A 6,000-nucleotide genomic window follows, 5' to 3' on the forward strand; every position below is an offset into this window, starting at 1 on the left:
TCTCCTTCTCTCCTTCTACTCATCTCTCCCTCTTTCCCTCTCTACTCCTCTCCTTCTCTCCTTCTCTCCCTCTACTCATCTCACCCTCTCTCCCTCTACTCCTCTCCTTCTCTACCTCTACTCATCTCCCTCTCTCCCTCTACTCCTCTCCTTCTCTCCCTCTACTCATCTCTCCCTCTCTCCTCCTCTCCCTCTACTCCTCTCTCCCTCTCTCTCTCTACTCCTCTTCTTCTCTCCCTCTACTCCTCTCCCTCTCTACTTATCTCTCCCTCTCTCCCTCTCTGCCACTACTCCACTTTTCCTCTACTCCTCTCTCCCATTCTCCCTTTCTCCCACTCTCCCTCTCGCCCTCTCCCATTCTCCCCCCTTTTCCTCTACTCCTCTCTCCCATTCTCCCTCTCTCCCACTCTCCCTCTCTCCCTCTCCCATTCTCCCCCCCTTTTCCTCTACTCATCTCTCCCTCTCTCCCACTCTCCCTCTCTCCCTCTCTCCCCTCATTGCTCTCTCTCCCCTTCTCCCTCTCCTAGGTGGGTCTGTTCCGTAAATCTGGTGTGAAGTCTCGTATCCAGGCGTTGAGACAGGAGTGTGAGACCAGTCCTGACAGTGTGTGTTACGAGGACCAGTCAGCGTACGACGTAGCAGACATGGTTAAACAGTTCTTCAGAGACCTTCCTGAACCTCTACTGACCAGCAAGCTGGGAGAGACCTTCCTACACATCTACCAGTGTAAGAACACACTCATGGAAGCATGCACAGGGGCGGCAGGTGTGTGGTTAGAGTGTAGAGGCGGCAGGTGTGTGGTTAGAGTGTAGAGGCGGCAGGTTTGTGGTTAGAGTGTAGGGGCGGCAGGTAGCTTAGTGGTTAGAGTGTAGAGGCGGCAGGTAGCCTAGTGGTTAGAGTGTAGGGCCGGCAGGTAGCCTAGTGGTTAGAGTGTAGAGGCGGCAGGTGTTTGGTTAGAGTGTAGAGGCGGCAGGTAGCCTAGTGGTTAGAGTGTAGAGGTGGCAGGTAGCCTAGTGGTTAGAGTGTAGAGGCGACAGGGTAGCCTAGTGGTTAGAGTGTAGAGGTGGCAGGTAGCCTAGTGGTTAGAGTGTAGAGGCGGCAGGTGTGTGGTTAGAGTGTAGAGGCGGCAGGTAGCCTAGTGGTTAGAGTGTAGAGGTGGCATGTAGCCTAATGGTTAGAGTGTAGAGGCGACAGGGTAGCCTAGTGGTTAGAGTGTAGAGGTGGCAGGTAGCCTAGTGGTTAGAGTGTAGAGGCGGCAGGGTAGCCTAGTGGTTAGAGTGTAGAGGCGGCAGGGTAGCCTAGTGGTTAGAGTGAAGAGGCAGCAGGGTAGCCTAGTGGTTAGAGTGTAGGGTGGCAGGTAGCTTAGTGGTTAGAATGTAGAGGAGGCAGGTAGCCTAGTGGTTAGAGTGTAGAGGTGCCAGGTAGCCTAGTGGTTAGAGTGTAGAGGCGGCAGGTAGCCTAGTGGTTAGAGTGTAGAGGTGGCAGGTAGCCTAGTGGTTAGAGTGTAGAGGCGGCAGGTAGCCTAGTGGTTAGAGTGTAGAGGTGGCAGGTAGCCTAGTGGTTAGAGTGTAGAGGTGCCAGGTAGCCTAGTGGTTAGAGTGTAGAGGTGGCAGGTAGCCTAGTGGTTAGAGTGTAGAGGTGGCAGGTAGCCTAGTGGTTAGAGTGTAGAGGCGGCAGGGTAGCCTAGTGGTTAGAGTGTAGAGGCGGCAGGGTAGCCTAGTGGTTAGAGTGTAGAGGTGGCAGGTAGCCTAGTGGTTAGAGTGTAGAGGTGCCAGGTAGCCTATTGGTTAGAGCGTAGAGGTGGCAGGTAGCCTAGTGGTTAGAGTGTAGAGGTGCCAGGTAGCCTATTGGTTAGAGCGTTGGACTAGTAACCGAAAGGTTTGCTAGATCGAATCCCAGAGCTGACAAGGTAAAACTCTGTCATTCTACTCCTGAATAAGGCAGTTATCCCACAGTTCCTAGGTAGGCTGTCATTGTAAATAAGATTTATTTCTTAACTGACTTAGTTAATTAAATGTTAAATATATTTATATATTTTTAAACACCCCTTAATCCAGAACTTTTCTACTTTCAGCTCAAATATCCTTGATTTGTTCCTGTGGGTCGTAAAAAGCTAAATTAGGCGAGCTGAATGAAATGTAAAAGTGTGTGAAAATCAAAAGCTTGGTGTACTCAGTGTGCTCTGTTGACATTTCACAGAGAAACAGGAATGAATAGGAAAAGCGTATACTAAAATAGGAAAATGTTACATGTCACGTCTCAATATGCATTTTACCTAAATATAGTTTTACGTCTTGCGGATTCAAGAAGAAAGCTGACGAGTTCAACAGGAAAGTGAACCTGACAGGTAGACAGTAGTGTTAATCTAGTGTAGCCTAGCTGAGTTCAACAGGAAAGTGAGTCTGACAGGTAGACAGTAGTCTTAATCTAGCGTAGCCTAGCTGAGTTCAACAGGAAAGTGAGTCTGACAGGTAGACAGTAGTCTTAATCTAGCATAGCCTAGCTGAGTTCAACAGGAAAGTGAGTCTGACAGGTAGACAGTAGTCTTAATCTAGCGTAGCCTAGCTGAGTTCAACAGGAAAGTGAACCTGACAGGTAGACAGTAGTGTTAATCTAGTGTAGGCTAGCTGAGTTCAACAGGAAAGTGAGTCTGACAGGTAGACAGTAGTCTTAATCTAGTGTAGGCTAGCTGAGTTCAACAGGAAAGTGAGTCTGACAGGTAGACAGTAGTGTTAATCTAGTGTAGCCTAGCTGAGTTCAACAGGAAAGTGAGTCTGACAGGTAGACAGTAGTGTTAATCTAGCGTAGCCTAGCTGAGTTCAACAGGAAAGTGAGTCTGACAGGTAGACAGTAGTGTTAATCTAGTGTAGCCTAGCTGAGTTCAACAGGAAAGTGAGTCTGACAGGTAGACAGTAGTGTTAATCTAGTGTAGCCTAGCTGAGTTCAACAGGAAAGTGAGTCTGACAGGTAGACAGTAGTGTTAATCTAGCGTAGCCTAGCTGAGTTCAACAGGAAAGTGAGTCTGACAGGTAGACAGTAGTGTTAATCTAGTGTAGCCTAGCTGAGTTCAACAGGAAAGTGAACCTGACCGGTAGACAGTAGTCTTAATCTAGCGTAGCCTAGCTGAGTTCAACAGGAAAGTGAGTCTGACAGGTAGACAGTAGTCTTAATCTAGCGTAGCTGAGTTCAACAGGAAAGTGAACCTGACAGGTAGACAGTAGTGTTAATCTAGTGTAGCCTAGCTGACATGACAATTTTCCTGATCTCTGGCCCGTTTTTTCTCTGGCTGATTGTGTCACCCTGATTCTGTCCATCATCCTACAAGGGTAAAAACTCCAATCAGTTCTGAATGGAATTATGAGACATGAGGTTTGGGACCATTGGTTTTCTTAGAGGATTGTCTAAACAATTACCACTGAGTAGTACATCCACCATTTTTGCAACACAGAAATCATTGTATGTTCCTAATTCTTCTGCATCTCCCTCTCTCTCTCCATCTCGTTCTTTCTCTCTCTCTCTCTCTCTCTCTCTCTCTCTCTCTCTCTCTCTCTCTCTCCCACTCTCTTGCTCTTCTCTCTCTCTCTCCCTCTCTTTCTCTCACTCTCTCTCTCTCTCTCTCTCTCTCTCTCTCTCTCTCTCAATTCAATTCAATTTAAGGGCTTTATTGGCATGGGAAACATGTGTTAACATTGCCAAAGCAAGTGAGGTAGATAATATATAAAGTGAATATATAAAGTGAAATAAACAATACAAATTAACAGTAAACATTACACATACAGAAGTTTCAAAACAATAAAGACTTTACAAATGTCATATTATATATATACAGTGTTTTAACAATGTACAAATGGTAAAGGACACAAGATAAAATAAATAAGCATAAATATGGGTTGTATTTACAATGGTGCGTGTTCTTCACTGGTTGCCCTTTTCTCGTGGCAACAGCTGACAAATCTTGCTGCTGTGATGGCACACTGTGGAATTTCAACCAGTAGATATGGGAGTTTTTCAAAATTGGGTTTGTTTTCGAATTCTTTGTGGATCTGTGTAATCTGAGGGAAATATGTCTCTCTAATATGGTCATACATTGGGCAGGAGGTTAGGAAGTGCAGCTCAGTTTCCACCTCATTTTGTGGGTAGTGAGCACATAGCCTGTCTTCTCTTGAGAGCCATGTCTGCCTACGGCGGCCTTTCTCAATAGCAAGGCTATGCTCACTGAGTCTCTCTCTCTGTCTCTGTCTCTGTCTCTCTCTCTCTCTCTCTCTCTCTCTCTCTCTCTCTCTGTAGATGTCCCTAAGGAGCAGAGGTTGCAGGCCGTGAGGGCGGCCATCTTGCTGATGTCAGACGAGAACAGGGAAGTGCTCCAGACGCTACTCTGCTTCCTGCGTGATGTCACTTCCTGTGTAGAGGAGAACCAGATGACCCCTATGAACCTAGCTGTGTGTCTGGGCCCCTCCCTGTTCCACCTCAACATACTGAAGAATGACAACCTGTCCCCCAGGTACACACACACACACACACACACACACACACACACACACACACACACACACACACACACACACACACACACACACACACACACACACACACACACACACACACACACACACACACACACACACACACACACACAGAACATCCACTGACCTGTACCTGCATTAACAATGTGGTTTAGTTTTGGGCCTCCCACCTGCTCCCCTCTGTTACCATTTCACTAACTCCTCCCCGCAGTCACTAACTCCTCTCCGCAGTCACTAACTCCTCCCCGCAGTCACTAACTCCTCCCTGCAGTCACTAACTCCTCCCCTCAGTCACTAACTCCTCCCCGCAGTCACTAACCCCTCCCCTCAGTCACTAACTCCTCCCGCAGTCACTAACTCCTCCCCTCAGTCACTAACTCCTCCCCTCAGTCACTAACTCCTCCCCTCAGTCACTAACTCCTCCCCGCAGTCACTAACTCCTCCCCTCAGTCACTAACTCCTCCCCGCAGTCACTAACTCCTCCCCGCAGTCACTAACTCCTCCCCTCAGTCACTAACTCCTCCCCTCAGTCACTAACTCCTCCCCTCAGTCACTAACTCCTCCCCGCAGTCACTAACTCCTCCCCTCAGTCACTAACTCCTCCCCTCCTCCTCTCCTATAGGTCGATCCAGAAGAAGTATGCCACAGGCCGTCCGGACCAGAAGGACCTGAGTGAGAACCTTGCCGCCACACAGGGCCTGGCTCACATGATCACTGAGTGCCAGCACCTGTTTGAGGTGAGAAACAACATCTCTGTTGAGATAACTAACTAACTGTAAGGTTAAAGGTCATTACCCTGACGTTGGAGGAGATCGCCTTTGCAGTAAACAATGTGGATGTCGGCTCAAGCGTGAATTACATTTAAAAGTCAAGGGGGTAGTGTCATGTCAGCACATTGTACTTTGTTCAAGTTCTGGTCCTAATTAACCGGTCCGATTCCTACTGTTTGGTTGAGTAATTCCAACCAAACAATAAATTATTCAGATTTATTTGATTTTTCTAATTGGTCTTTTGACCAGTCAGATCAGCTCATTTGACGATAATTGATCAGAATGTGTCTGGCGATGTAAACACAGCCTTCGTAATATACCTCATTGCTGATACACACACACATACCAGTTCTGTCCCATTCAGATCCCACAGGACATGGTAAGCCGGTCCCTGCTCCTACATGGAGGCTGAGTTACTAGCGCCCCTCTGGACGAGCTGCGTAAGACACATGACGAGGAGGACGAGGAAGAGGAAGAGGAGGAGGAGGAAGGATCTTACCACACACACATGGAGGGGCTGGTCCAGGGACTACTAAAAGAGGCTAGAGACAACAGCAAAGGATGGGTATCCCGGGCAACCACTGACCACACTGAACTGGCCTGCAAAAAGGTGTGTGTCGCCTCATACCATCACACACTCATACCATCACACACTCATACCATCACACACTCATACCATCACACATTTATACCATCACACACTCATA

General features: G+C 47.8%; 1 pseudogene; it reads left to right on the forward strand.

The window, feature by feature from the left end:
• The window catches only part of LOC135543722 (stAR-related lipid transfer protein 13-like), a 144,930-nt pseudogene that overhangs the window by 130,646 nt on the left and 8,284 nt on the right, over window positions 1–6,000 (forward strand).

This window comes from Oncorhynchus masou, chromosome 8, assembly GCF_036934945.1.
Source record: "Oncorhynchus masou masou isolate Uvic2021 chromosome 8, UVic_Omas_1.1, whole genome shotgun sequence".
Classification (NCBI taxonomy): Eukaryota; Metazoa; Chordata; class Actinopteri; order Salmoniformes; family Salmonidae; genus Oncorhynchus; species Oncorhynchus masou.